Raw genomic sequence first — 15649 nt, 5'->3', positions numbered from 1 at the left:
ATAGCAAGTAGGCTGGAGCCACTAATGTGGTGGGTGGTTTTGACTACCCGTTTGTAGAGCCTTCCCGTCCGCTCCAGTGGAGGGTTTACTTTGTGTCCCTGAGGGAGGGTCACTCAGGGTATCTCCTGGTCAATTTGCTCTTGGGCTTGGCCAAGGTGGACGTTCACTGTTTCGGAGTTTCGGGCAGTCAAGAGTTCTGTCCAAGTGGACTGTCTGCTCCCCTTCCAGGGTTATTTCCGTGTGTCCCCAGAGAGGACTGAATCTCATTCCTCACCAACAGGGCCAGCCCACCCCCTCTGCCCACATTTCTGTCCCTACGATAGCAAGTATACCCTTGTACATTAATTTCCCAGGTCTGATCTCCCTGCAGCCATGTCTCCGTTATCCCAACAACATCATAGTTACCCATTCGCACCTGAGCTTCAAGCTCATCCGCCTTATTTCTGACACTTCGATGCATTCAGATATAGAATTTTTAGCCCATTTCTCCTCTCCCTGTTTAAATTGCTGCCTCTTGTGCTTAACCCAGCTCCCCGAACTCCCATCGGGCTATACGCCCCTTGAGATTCAGTCCTTTGCAAGGGAGGACATAGGATCAGGAGAAGTAGAGTCTGTGTGGATAAAACTGAGGAACAGTAAGGGCAAAAAGACCCTAATGGGTGTTGTCTACAGGCCACCAAACAGTAGCATGGATATTGGGTGCAAGTTGAATAGGGACTTAACATTGGCATGTGGCAAAGGTAATGTCGCAGTAGTTATGGGGGATTTCAACATGCAGGTGAACTGGGAGAATCAGGTTGGTTCTCCCGCAGGGTAGGGAGTTTGTAGAGTGCCTACGGGATGCATTCTTGGAACAGCTTGTACAAGAGCCAACCAGGGACAAGGCTATTCTGGATTTAGTCTTGTGTAATGAACAGGATTTGATAAGCGATCTTGAAGTAAAGGAGCCATTAGGAGGTAGTGACCATAATATGATAAGTTTTTATCTGCAATTTGAGAAGGATAAGGGCAGATCGGAGGTGTCAGTGTTGCAGTTGAACAGGGGAGACTATGGAGCCATGAGGGAGGAGCTGGCCAAAGTTAACTGGACGGATATCCTAGCAGAAAAGACAGTTGAACAGCAATGGCAGGTATTCTTGGGAATAATGCACAAGGTGCAAAATCGGTTCATCCCCTGGCGAAAGAAGGATTCAAAGGGGGGAAAGGGACCACAGTGGTTGACAAAGGAAGTCAGAGATTGCATAGCATTAAAAAAAAAAGGAAGTATGACAGAGCTAAGGTGAGTGGGAGGACAGATGATTGGGAAATTATTAAGGAACAACAGAACTTAACTAAAAAGGCAATACGGGGTGAAAAAATGAGGTACAAACGCAAGCTAGCCAGGAATATAAAGGAGGATAGCAAAAGCTTTTTTAGGTATGTGAAGAGAAAGAAGATAGTTAAGAACAATGTTGGGCCCTTGAAGAATGAATTGGGTGAAATTGTTATGGGAAACAGAGAAATAGCAGAAGAACTTAATAAGTACTTTAGATCTGTCTTCACTAGGGAAGACACAAGCAATCTCCCAGATGTATGGATGGGCCAAGGACATAGGGTAACAGAGGAAATGAAACAGATTGACATTAGGAAGGAAACGGTGATGAGTAGACTGATGGGACTGAAGGCTGACAAATCCCCAGGTCCGGATGGACTGCATCCTAGGGTACTAAAGGAGGTGGCCCTGGAAATTGCGGATGCATTGGTAATCATTTTCCAATGTTCCTTAGATTCAGGATCAGTTCCTGAGGATTGGAGAATGGCTAATGTTATCCCACTTTGTAAGAAAGGAGGAAGGGAGAAAACAGAGAACTATCGTCCTGTCAGCCTAACATTGGTAGAGGGGAAGATTAGCTAGAGTCCATTATTAAAGATGAAATAGTGGCAAATCTAGATAGCAGTGATAGGATTGGGCCGAGCCAGCATGGATTTACCAAGGGCAAATCATGCTTGACTAATCTATTGGAGTTTTTCGAGGATGTAACCAGGAAGTTAGACAACGGAGATCCAGTGGATGTAGTGTACCTCGATTTTCAGAAGGCATTTGATAAGGTCCCACATAGGAGATTGGTGGGTAAAATCAGAGCTCATGGCATTGGAGGGAAGATATTGACATGGATAGAAAACTGGTTGGCAGATAGAAAGCAAAGGGTAACGGTGAATGGGTGTTTCTCGGAATGGCAGGTGGTGACTAGTGGGGTGCCACAGGGCTCGGTATTGGGACCATAGCTGTTTACGATTTACATCAACGATTTAGATGAAGGCATTGAGAATAACATCAGCAGGTTTGCTGATGATACTAAGCTGGGTGGCAGTGTGACATGTGATGAGGATGTTAGGAGAATTCAGGGTGACTTGGATAGGCTGAGTGAGTGGGCAGATACTTGGCAGATGACGTTTAATGTGAATAAGTGTGAGGTTATCCACTTTGGGAGTAAGAACAGGAAGGCAGATTATTATCTGAATGGTGTAGAGTTAGGTAAGGGAGAAATACAAAGAGATCTAGGAGTCCTTGTTCATCAGACACTGAAGGTGAATGAGCAAGTGCAGCAGGCAGTGAAGAAGGCTAATGAAATGTTGGCCTTTATTACAAAGGGACTTGAGTACAAGAGCAAGGAAATCCTTTTGCATTTGTACAGGGCCCTGGTGAGACCACACCTGGAGTATTGTGTACAGTTTTGATCTCCAGGGTTAAGGAAGGACATCCTGGCTATAGAGGAAGTGCAGCATAGATTCACGAGGTTAATTCCTGGGATGTCCGGACTGTCTTATGCAGAGAGGTTAGAGAGACTGGGCTTGTACACGCTGGAATTAAGGAGATTGAGAGGGGATCTGATTGCAACATATAAGATTATTAAGGACAGAGTTAAGGAAAAACTTCTTCTCCCAGAGAGTTGTGGGGGTCTGGAATGCACTGCCTTGGAAGGCAGTGGAGGCCAATTCTCTGGATGCTTTCAATAAGGAGCTAGATAGGTATCTTATGGATAGGGGGATCAAGGGATATGGGGACAAGGCAGGAACTGGGTATTGATAGTAGATGATCAGCCATGATCTCAGAATGGCGGTGCAGGCTCAAAGGGCCGAATGGTCTACTTCTGCACCTATTGTCTATTGACTACAATGGAGGACTTCTGTCACCGGTGGGTGACACAGGGGCTTGAATTGATCCATTGTTTTATTTTAAAAATACTGCAAGCATATTCATGAAATTGCTCTAAAAGTAAAGAAGCCACACAACACAAAATGGATGTTTGGGGACAAAAGTAAGTTTAGAGACGGTGAGGCTCCCTCCACACCGTCCCATCACACACTCCTGGGGTCAGACACAGAGTGACGCTCCCTCCACACTGTCCCATCACACACTCCCGGGGTCAGACACAGAGTGAATCTCCCTCCACACCGTCCCATCACAGACTCCCGGGGTCAGACATAGAGTGAAGCTCCCTCCACACCGTCTCATTAAAGGTAAGATAACTGCTGAGCAAGTTGAAGTCTGACTTCCGGTGAGCAAAATGAGCCTTTATTTGCAGAGAGTTCATCTTCCTCATCTAGATCTACATCTTGTAGGCTGCGGATAACTGCAGGTGACCTCAATGCTGCTGCTGCGGTACTTGTACTGAAACTAGCTGCCTGCAAATGCCGTCTCTCAGACCTTTACCTTTCTACCCCCCTTCCCCCTCACCCTGCACCCAGAGACTGCACTGTGGTTTGGTCTGAAACGACGGCAGGAATTCTCTGTGGTGTCTGACCACCGGGGAGTGCGGGACATGAGGCCAGACCCCGGTGGGCACAAGAAGAGTGCAGACAGGAAAGTGCAGGGTTAATGTATCAACAGTTCCTCTTTTGTGTTTCTGTTTGCAAACTGTGCTAGAGTGTGGGTCCTTGTACCACATTTCCTAATGACTTACAGGCAGGGCAGCAGCAGCCATTGAAGTCGGAACTCTGAGAACGAGAGCGAGAGGAAGGCCGTGCCTCACTGCGAGGGCTTGGATTGCCCCCTTCTCCCTCCCCCTCAAACTCAGGAACGGCAAAAAGAGTGAGTGAGGAAGAGTAGGAGGAATTCGCGTACGGCCCCTTGCGGCTTCCCAGCACGGAAACTTGAGGTGAAGGAGTTGTGGGCTGATGGGCAAAGGAAAAGGGAGTGGGTGGAGGGAAATGGAAAGGGCGAAGATGTGGTGAGGGGTGGTGCAGTGATGGTAATAGTTCACAGGCACATCTGTATTTCTACTGAAACTAGCACTGGTTACGTACAGGGTGATGCTCCCTCACTGCAATGTGGTGCTCCCTCATCACTGCCTGTCTCTCACAGAGCTCCCTCCTCATTGCTCTTTCCTCAGCTCAGTGCTCCCTTTACATTGACTGGCCTTGAGAATACATGGTGCTGTGGGAGGGGTTTCAGTGGGTGGGGTGAGAGTCGGTGATGCTGGAGATTGTCCGTCCGCTGGTGAGGAGGGAGCTCTATTGGGGGTGGGAATGTGTGCTGCAGCTCCCCGACCCTTCCCTGCAAATGCAGTGGCAGTGAACGATTCCCCTCCCCCAGCCACTCAGCAGGAGAGCTGAGCGTTCTGACGTCCTGCCACGTCAGCCCGGTGCTGGTGGGATCTTGCTGTGTGCAGTTTGGCCACCAACTCACCCGTGTCCTGTTGCCTGGCTTGTCCTTGGCCGGATGACGCCTCGGGCACCTGTCAGAGGGGAGTGTGCTGTTTCTGCACCAGAGGCAAGGATTGTATTCCAAGGTAGGACTTCCCTGCTCCCTCTGAAGCTAAAGTTTGTGAAGTAGTGGAGGAAGACGGGGTGCTTTTTATAAGTGCAGCTTGAGACTTGTTGCAGAAGGAAACAAATGCAAGACACGGCAGGAAATGATGTGACATGCTGCCTAAAACTGTGGTGTTACTGATAGAGAGAGAAGTGGAAAGGGAGGGAGGAAGATCAAAGGGGAGAAGAGGGAGAGACATGAAGAGGCAGAAAGAGGGAAAGGGAGAAGGATAAAAAGGAGGGAGAGCGTAGGGGCAAGGGGGAGAGAGAAGGGGAAGAGAGAGAAATGTAGAGAGGGACAGAGAGCTCAGACCTCCAGTGGGTAGCTGGGTGAAAGGTTGGTGTTGAGAGAGAGGATGGGATGTTCCACCAGAAGTTCTAACACTTCCCCCTCCCCCTGCCACCCACCAACATCTTCCCCAAATTCGAATGGTGTCAGGGGTCTGAAGCAGTGGGTTGGGGTAGGTGACCAGTGGGAAACTGGGGAGTAACTCTTTCCAACAGAGGGCAGAGTGGAGAAGGCCGTGCAGAATGTGTGCCAGGATGGTGGGTCGTAGGTGAATTGGGCAGGTGCGAGGTGGAGGAGTCAGTTGGTTTGATGGCATTCTGCAGAGGCAGTTGGAGTTCAGACAAACTTGGGTTGTTTTGTCTGGAATGGTGGAGGCAGAGGGGCTTTATAAGAATATGAGAGATAGAATTAGAGTAGACAGCTGCTGTCTTTCTCCCTTGACATCGAAATGCTGAATATAAAATTTAAGATGACAAGAAATGTTCAAGGAAGATGTATGGCTTGAGTTTTCTTTACACAGAGAGTGGTGTGTCCCTGGAATGTGCTGCCTGGGGTTGTGTTGGAGGTGTATACAATACGGTGTTAAAAAGGCTCTTAGGTGGGCACATCGATGTGCAGAGGGGTTGTGTAGGTGGAGGGATTAGTTCAGTTAGGCATTTAATCACTTGTTGAATTAGTTTGGTACAACACCATGGGCTGAAGGGCTTGCTCCTGGGCAGTACTGTTCCATGTTCTGGAGGTACTAGACTGTGGTAGTTCCCGCACCCTCCTCCCACAGCATTCCCTCCTCATGTCTCCTCCCACAGCACGCCCTCCTCACTGCCCCTCCCACAATGCTCCCTCCTCACCATCCTCTCCCACAAAGCTCACTCCTCACCACCTGTCCCGCAGGGTTCCCTCCTCGCTGTCCCTCCCACAGCATTCCCTCCTCACGTCTCCTCCCACAGCACTCCCTCCTCGCCGCCTCTCCCACCATGCTCTCTCTTCACCACCCCCTCCCATGGCATTTATCTCCTCACCACCTATCCCACAGCGTTTCCCCCTCGCCATCTTCCCCACAGTGCTCCCTCCTCACTGGCCCCCTCTCCTCACCAACCCACCTTCAAAACTCCGGAACACAGACTAGTATTAGACTAGTCTGAAGTACCCTGACCAGCTCCCCCTGTCCTGACCCTACAGTGGGACTCCAGCCCTGATCGCCTCTGTCCTGTCAACTGACAGCTGAAGACATCGGTTCTGTCAGGTGGAGGTAAGACTGCATCTGGGACAGTGCATACAGCAGCAATGTCCTTATCTTAGGATAGATGATAGCATGTTGAAAAAGTTCAGAAAATGTGTGCCAGACTGAGACTTGCACTGGGAGGAAAGGTCGGACAGGCTGAGCTTGTTGGAGCTTACGAGAGGGAGAGGAAGCCCTATGTCCTCAGGGGTCTGGACCGGGTGGATGTGGCGAGGATGTTAACTCACTGACAAGGGGAGTTACTGGATGTGTATCGCATGGACCCCCCCCACCCACAGAATCCCCTCCCATGACTCACAGACACTCATCCCATCACCGCCTCTGTCCAAGCACTGAATCCCCTCCCATAACCCAGAGAGAGTCTCCCCATCAATCTCTCTTCCCCCCCCCCCCAACCACTGAACCCACTCCCACAGTCCACAGACACTCTACCCACCACAAACTATTCCAGCTGGGAAACGGTACCGCAGCATAAAAGCCAGGACCAACAGGCTCCGGGACAGCTTCTTCCACCAGGCCATAAGGCTGATTAATTCACGCTGATACAATCGTACTTCTATGATGTATTGACTGTCCTGTTGTACATACTATTATAAATTACTATAAATTGCACATTGCTCATTTAGATAGACGTAACGTAAAGATTTTTACTCCTCATGTATATAAGGATGTAAGAAATAAAGTCAATTCAATTCAATATTCTCCCCAACCAACCTCCCATAACCCACAGTCTCCCCATCACCAGCCCTCCCCTCCAACCACTGAATCCCCTCCCACAACCCACAGATACACTTCCCCATTACTGACTCTCCCCAACCACTGAATCCCCTCCCACAACCCACAGTGTCCCCCATCATTGTCTATTACCCCACCCACAAAATCACCTCCCACAACCCACAGACACTCCTCCATCACTGACTCTTCCTACCGACTGAATCCCCTCCCATAACCCACAGTCTCCCCCATCACTGTCTATTACCCCACCCACAAAATCCCTTCTCTCAATCTACAGACAGTACCCTCCATCACTGACTCTCCTTTTTACACACTGAATCCCCTCCCACGGCCACAGACACTCTCTCCACCGACTGAATCCCCTCCCAAAACCCACAGACACTCTTTCCCCATCATCTACTCTTCCTCTCACCTACTGAATCCCCTCCCATGACCCACAGACACTCTCTCCACCGACTGAATCCCCTCCCATAACCCACAATCTCCCCCATCACTGTCTATTACCCCACCCACAAAATCCCTTCTCTCAATCTACAGACAGTACCCTCCATCACTGACTCTCTTTTTTACACACTGAATCCCCTCCCATGGCCACAGACACTCAACTCCATCACCGACTCTCCCCAACCACTAAATCCCCTCCCACAACCCACAGTCGCTCCATCACCATCTCTTCCCCAACCCATTGAATTCCCCTCCCACAGCCCACGGACACTCCCCCCCCCCACCTACTCTTCCCAACCACCGAATCCCCTCCCACAGCTCACAGACACTCTCCCCATCACCATCTCCCCCCACCCACTGACCCCACCGACAACCCCCAGAGAACGTCTCCCCCACCCACTGAATCCCCTCCCATAACCCACACTATCTCACTTCTGCTTTTCCCCATCACTGAAACCCCTCCCACAACCCACAAACATTCACCCCATCACTGACTCTCCCTACCCACTGGATCCCCTCCCATGACCCACACACTCCCCATCACCAACTCTCCCCTATTACCGACTCTCCCACCCACTGAATCTCCTCCCACCGCCCAGAGACACACTCCCCCATCACCTTCTCTGCTCCACCCACTGAATCCCCTCCCATAACTCACTGTCTCCTCCGTCACATCTCTCCTCTCTTTCACCGAATCCCCTCCCACAGCCCACTGATACTCTCTGCATCACTGACTCTCCCCACCCACTGAATCCCTCTCCCATGACCCACAGACACTTACCCTATCACAGATACTCCCCATCCACTGACTCCTCTCACACAGCCCACAGACACTCTCCTCATCACTGATTCCTTCCCCGACCCATTGAATCACCTCCCATGACCCACACTCGCTCTCCCCTTCACCTACTCTTTCCTTCACACACTGAATCCCTCCCTCAACCCCCAGACAGCCTCCCCCATCATGGTCTCTTCCTTCATTCACTGAATCCCCTCCCACAGACACAGACCCCGTCACAGACTCTCCCCACCCACAACCCACAGTCACTCTACCCACTGAATCTGCTCCAACAGCCTACAGACACCATTTCCCATCACTGACTTCCCCCACTCCCCACCTACCCACCAAATTCCCTCTCCCAGCCTACAGACACTCCCCCACACTTACTGAATCCCCTTCCACAGCCCATAGACACCCCATCACTACTTCAACCCAACAGCCCACAGACACTGTCCCCCATCACCACCTCTATTTCCCTTCCCACAGCGTACTGGACACTCTCCCCCCTCACCTACTCTTTCCCTACACACTGAATCCCCTCCCACAGCCCTTTGTCACTCTTTCCCACTACCAACTCTTCCCACACATTGAAATTCTCCCAAAATACACAGATGTACTCCCTTATAGCAAACTATTTTTTTGGGGAGCGAATGGGAAGGGGTGAGTCCAGTTTGGAGTGTCGATGGTGGGATTGAATGAGAAGGGGTGAGGTCCCATAGAGGGATTGATTGGAAAGGTATGGGGTCTCACTGGGTGTGACCCCACCCACTTCCTATTCACTCCCACAGTCTACATTTCAATGGGACCCCAAACTCTCCCAATCACTCCCACCATCTGCACTCCAAATAAGACCCCACACCTTCCCAATCACTCCCACCATGGGACCTCACCCCCGGATGGTGAGGATGAGTGGGAAGAGGTGAGGTCTGATGGTGTTTCTGGATGGTGGGACTAACTGGGAACAGGACAGTGGGTGTGTGTGGGAAAGGTCCCATGTACATTGTTTGCTTGAGGAAGTGTTAAATCAGTTGCATTTTCGGTGCAGTGTGTCTGGGTGAGGAAGCTGGGGAGATGTTATCTGAATAATGGGAACCAGAAGGACTTGCAGAAGTGGTGAAAGGGGACTTTGGGTGCAGGTTTCAATTCTCCACAGAATTTAGACAGGGGAATTAGCTGCCAGTGTCACTGCCCTGACCGCTGTAGCTTCCGAGAATCCTCATCATCAAATGGATTCTGTCTTTAACATTTCCACCTCCAGAAACATATGGGTTGCACTGTCTGTTGTGTTTTTCAAGATCTCTCTCTCTCCCTCCTTTCTGCCCCCCCCACGCCTCTCTCCCCTCTTTCTCTCCCTCTCTATCACTATCTCTCTCTCTGTCTTTTTCTCTATCTGACCTATATACCCCCTTCTCCTATCCCACTCTCAACCACCCTCCCCTTCTCCACCACCCTCCTCTTCTCCCTCCTCTATTCTGTCCTCATACCCCATCTCTCCACCCTCCCTCTGCCCCTCTCTCCTACCTCCTTCTTTCTTTCCTCCCTCTCTCCCCCTTCCTGAATTGCAACAGTACTTGTTCTGACAACAGTAGTTTATGTTTTTAAAAGAAGGAATAATGGTCCTTCTCCTCCCCCTCCACTGTTTATTTGGGTCCCCCCCCCACCTTCCTTTCCAGTCCTGATGAAGCCTCTCAGCCTGAAATGTCAGTTGTTTATTGCCCTCTATAGATGATGCTTGACCTGAGGAGTTCCTCCAGCATTTTCTGTGTGCTGTCTGGATTTCCAGCATCTGCAGAAACTCTTGTGTTTAGAAACTGATAGATAGGCACATGAATGTGTGGAGAATGGAGGGATGTGGACATTGCATAGGCTGAAGGGACTTACCGGTAGTTTAATCTGTCATTGTGTTTGACACAGACATTGTGGGCTGAAGGCGCTGTTCCTGTGTTGTACTGTTCTATGTTGCCTGAACTGGAGGGATTGAGTTCTTGGGAGAGTCTGCACAGTATTCTTTGTTCTGTGTTCACAGACACAGCCTCTTGAGTCCACAAGCCTTTGACGAGGTACCACACATGAGGCTGCTAAACAAGATAAGAGCCCACTGGACTACAGGAACGATAATAACATGGATGAAGGATTGGCTGACTGGCAGGAGGCAAAGTGTGGTAGTAAAGGGGGCCTTTTTTGAATGGCTGCCGGTGACCAATGGTGTTCCGCAGCAGTTGGTGCTGGGTCAGTTTCTTTACACATTATATGATAGTGATCTCGCTGATGGAATTGAAGGCTCTATGGCCAAGTTTGCTGATGATATAAAGGTAGGTGGAGGGGCAGATAGTGTTGAGGAAGCAGAGAGTCCACAGAAAAGTTTGGTCAGATTAGGAGAATAGGCAATGGAATAGAGTGTAGAGAAGTGTATTGTCATGCATTTTGGTAGAAGGAATAAAGGCATAGACTATTTTTGAAATAGGGAGAAAATGCAAAAATCAGAGGTACAAAGGGACTTGGGAATCCTGGTACAGGATCCCCTAAAGGTTGACCTGCAGGTTGAGTTGGTGGTAAGAAAGGAAAATACGATGTTAGCATTCATTTTGAGAGTACTGGACTATGACACGGCCATAGTGGGGTGTGTCAGGAATGGACAGGAGGAGGAGTATAGGAAACTGATACAGGACTTTGTGATATGGTGCAACTCAAACTACCTGCGTCTCAATATCACCAAGACCAAGGAGATGGTGGTGGACTTTAGGAGATCTAGGCCTCATATGGAGCCAGTGATCATTAATGGAGAATGTGTGGAGCAGGTTAAGACCTACAAGTATCTGGGAGTACAGTTAGACGAGAAGCTAGACTGGACTGCCAACACAGATGCCTTGTGCAGGAAGGCACAGAGTCGACTGTACTTCCTTAGAAGGTTGGCGTCATTCAATGTCTGTAGTGAGATGCTGAAGATGTTCTATAGGTCAGTTGTGGAGAGCGCCCTCTTCTTTGTGGTGGCGTGTTGGGGAGGAAGCATTAAGAAGAGGGACGCCTCACGTCTTAATAAGCTGGTAAGGAAGGCGGGCTCTGTCGTGGGCAAAGTACTGGAGAGTTTAACATCGGTAGCTGAGCGAAGGGCGCTGAGTAGGCTACGGTCAATTATGGAAAACCCTGAACATCCTCTACATAGCACCATCCAGAGACAGAGAAGCAGTTTCAGCGACAGGTTACTATCGATGCAATGCTCCTCAGACAGGATGAAGAGGTCAATACTCCCCAATGCCATTAGGCTTTACAATTCAACCGCCAGGACTTAAGAACTTTTTTTTAAAGCTATTATTAATGCTTTTTGAGTTAGTGATTTAGATGCATATCATATTTTACTGAGTTAAGTATTGTATGTAATTAGTTTTTGCTACAACAAGTGTATGGGACATTGGAAAAAAAAAGGTTGAATTTCCCCATGGGGATGAATAAAGTATCTATCTATCTATCTATCTATTAAAGCAATGATATAATGCTGAGGCTTTATTGGGTATCAGTCAGACTACATTTAGAATATTTTGAACTGTTTTGGGCCCCTGGTCCAGGGAAGGATGTGCTGGAGTTGGAGAGGGGCTTTACGAGAACAATCCTAGGAATGAAAGGGTTAATATATGAGGATTGTTTGATGGCTCTGGGCCTATACTCACTGGAATTTAGAAGAATGAGAGGAACACACACAAAAAATGCTGGAGGAACTCAGCAGGCTAGGCAGTATCTATGGAAAAGAGTATACAGTTGATGATGTTTCTGGCCAAAGACCCTTTATCAAGATTCCCAGCATCTGCAGATTTTCTCCTGTTTAGAAGAATCTCATTGAAACCTATTGAATTTTGAAAGAACTAGAAAAGAGTGGACGTGATGTACCTTATAGTGGGGGAGCAGAAGGCATAGCATCAGAATAGAGAGACGTCCATTTAGAATGGAGATGATGAGGAATTCCTTTGGCCGAAGGGTGGTGAAGCTGGAATTCATTGCCACACATGGCTGTGGAGGCCAAGTCATTGGGTATTTTTAAAGTGGAGGTTGGTGGTTTGTTGATTAGAAAGAGTGTCAAAGGTTACAGGGAGAGGGCAGGAGAATGGGATTGAGAGGCAAAATGATCAAATGGTGAAGCAGATTGATGGGCCAAATGATCTATAGTAATTCTGCTCTGATGTCTAATGGTCTAATAAACTCCATAATGACCATCACAACCCCCCATCCATTATCCTAACCCCGCTGGTTTATTCTAATCCTCCCGGTTTATTCTTTGAACTGAGCTTTAGAGTGGCTGCTCTTCTACCATGGTGGCCTGATTCAGTCAACCACTATCCCTTTCATTTACTTCCTGAGATGCTGATACCTTCCTGTAATTTGCAGGTCATCCAAGGACCCAGTCGTTCCGATATCCCGGTGGCCCGGCTGAGAACTCTGTGGGGAATGTGAGTCAGGTGTGTGTCCATTGCCAGACTTGGGTCAAGTTTACTGTCAGATGCACAAGTCCACGTTTGCACAGGTGCAATGAAAAACTTGCTTGCAGCATTATCACACGTAGCATCAGATAGACAACATCCACAAGGAAAATTAAATGAAGCACAATGTTCGAGAAAGAACAAAATACAGTCCATTGTAGTGCAAAGTGTTGCTATACTGAGGTGTGATAAGGGTTGAGTCAGTTGTTTCAAGAACTCAATGGTTGAAGGGAAGTAGCTGCTCCTGAACTTGTTCATGTGCAACTTTCCCAATGGGAGCTGTGAGACAGATCAGCATTAAACTTACAGAGATGACGTGAAATTTGTTGTTTTGCAGCAGCAGTACAGAAAATTACTATAAATTACAAAAATAACAAAACTAAATAGAACAAAACAAGGAATAACTATAGTAGTGTTCATGGGATCATAGAGTACAGAAATCGGATGGTTAACACATGAATAAAAGGGGACACACACACACACACACACACACACACACACACACACACACACACACACACACACACACACACACACACACACACACACACACACACACACACACACACACACACACACACACACACACACACACACACACACACACACACCAGAATCAGGATCAAACACAGGTCTCTGGAGCAGAGAGAGAGCAGATTTGCCAATCCAAACATCTCCAGATTTGTTGACATGGGTTGGGGCACAACTGTGAGAGTTGAGGAGATTTGATGGTTAATTGGTGGGAGCTTCACAGATATTCGTCTATTGCAGTTCTGGAAGTTCGGAAAGGAATGGAAAACGCTCGGTTTTGGAGGCGGTCTCTGATGGATATCTTCAGTAAAGAGGAGAGCATGCTGTCTGTGGTAAGGAGGTGTAAGGGGAGTTTCACTTTGTCTGACCCAGGAGTGTGTGATGGGAGGGTGTGGAGGGAGCTTCACTCTGTGTCTGACCCCGGGAGTGTGTGATGGGATGGTGTGGAGGGTGTTTCACTCTGTGTCTGACCCCGGGAGTGTGTGATGGGACGGTGTGGAGGGAGTTTCACTTTGTCTGACCCAGGAGTGTGTGATGGGAGGGTGTGGAGGGAGATTCACTCTGTGTCTGACCCCGGGAGTGTGTGATGGGACGGTGTGGAGGGAGTTTCACTTTGTCAGACCCAGGAGTGTGTGATGGGAGGGTGTGGAGGGAGATTCACTCTGTGTCTGACCCTGGGAGTGTGTGATGGGACGGTGTGGAGGGAGCTTCACTCTGTGTCTGATCCCGGGAGTGTGTGATGGGACGGTGTGGAGGGAGCTTCATTCTGTGTCTGACCCCGGGCATGTGTGATGGGACGGTGTGGAGGAAGCTTCACTCTGTGTCTGACCCCAGGAGTGTGTGATGGGACGGTGTGGAGGGAGCTTCACTCTGTGTCTGACCCCAGGAGTGTGTGATGGGACGGTGTGGAGGGAGCCTTCCTCTGTGTCTGATCCCAGGAGTGTGATGGGACGGTGTGGAGGGAGCTTCACTCTGTGTCTGACCCCGGGAGTGTGTGATGGGACGGTGTGGAGGGAGCTTCACTCTGTGTCTGACCCCGGGAGTGTGTGATGGGACGGTGTGGAGGGAGTTTCACTCTGTGTCTGACCCCGGGAGTGTGTGATGGGACGGTGTGGAGGGAGTTTCACTCTGTGTCTGACCCCGGGTGTGTGTGATGGGACGGTGTGGAGGGAGTTTCACTCTGTGTCTGACCCCGGGTGTGTGTGATGGGACGGTGTGGAGGGAGTTTCACTCTGTGTCTGACCTGGGAGTGTGTGATGGGATGGTGTGGAGGGAGTTTCACTCTGTGTCTGACCCGGGGTGTGTGTGATGGGACGGTGTGGAGGGAGTTTCACTCTGTGTCTGACCTGGGAGTGTGTGATAGGACGGTGTGGAGGGAGTTTCACTCTGTCTTTGACCCCGGGAGTGTGTGATGGGACGGTGTGGAGGGAGTTTCACTCTGTCTTTGACCCCGGGAGTGTGTGATGGGACGGTGTGGAGGGAGTTTCACTCTGTGTCTGACCCCGGGTGTGTGTGATGGGACGGTGTGGAGGGAGTTTCACTCTGTGTCTGACCTGGGAGTGTGTGATGGGACGGTGTGGAGGGAGATTCACTCTGTGTCTGACCCCGGGAGTGTGTGATGGGATGGTGTGGAGGGAGCTTCACTCTGTGTCTGACCCCGGGAGTGTGTGATGGGATGGTGTGGAGGGAGCTTCACTCTGTGTCTGACCCCGGGAGTGTGTGATGGGATGGTGTGGAGGGTGTTTCACTCTGTGTCTGACCCCGGGAGTGTGTGATGGGACGGTGTGGAGGGAGTTTCACTTTGTCTGACCCAGGAGTGTGTGATGGGAGGGTGTGGAGGGAGATTCACTCTGTGTCTGACCCCGGGCATGTGTGATGGGACGGTGTGGAGGAAGCTTCACTCTGTGTCTGACCCCAGGAGTGTGTGATGGGACGGTGTGGAGGGAGCTTCACTCTGTGTCTGACCCCAGGAGTGTGTGATGGGACGGTGTGGAGGGAGCCTTCCTCTGTGTCTGATCCCAGGAGTGTGATGGGACGGTGTGGAGGGAGCTTCACTCTGTGTCTGACCCCGGGAGTGTGTGATGGGACGGTGTGGAGGGAGCTTCACTCTGTGTCTGACCCCGGGAGTGTGTGATGGGACGGTGTGGAGGGAGTTTCACTCTGTGTCTGACCCGGGAGTGTGTGATGGGACGGGTTGTGGAGGGAGTTTCACTCTGTGTCTGACCCCGGGTGTGTGTGATGGGACGGTGGTGGAGGGAGTTTCACTCTGTGTCTGACCCCGGGTGTGTGTGATGGGACGGTGTGGAGGGAGTTTCACTCTGTGTCTGACCTGGGAGTGTGTGATGGGATGGTGTGGAGGGAGTTTCACT

At 49.9% G+C, this 15649-nt stretch overlaps 1 long non-coding RNA gene across 1 annotated transcript; it reads left to right on the top strand.

Annotated features, from left to right (window-relative positions):
• The first annotated feature begins 4562 nt into the window (after window positions 1-4562).
• LOC140732939 (uncharacterized) lies at window positions 4563-13613 on the top strand. The gene is made up of 3 exons (XR_012100189.1): window positions 4563-4772; window positions 12658-12728; window positions 13521-13613. It is a non-coding gene; the product is annotated as an uncharacterized lncRNA (long non-coding RNA).
• The last annotated feature ends 2036 nt before the right edge of the window (window positions 13614-15649 follow it).

The sequence above is a fragment of the Hemitrygon akajei genome, chromosome 1 (assembly GCF_048418815.1).
Source record: "Hemitrygon akajei chromosome 1, sHemAka1.3, whole genome shotgun sequence".
NCBI classification, from domain to species: domain Eukaryota; kingdom Metazoa; phylum Chordata; class Chondrichthyes; order Myliobatiformes; family Dasyatidae; genus Hemitrygon; species Hemitrygon akajei.
Note: the sequence above shows the minus strand (reverse complement) of the source record. Positions and strands in the feature narration are given on the sequence as shown.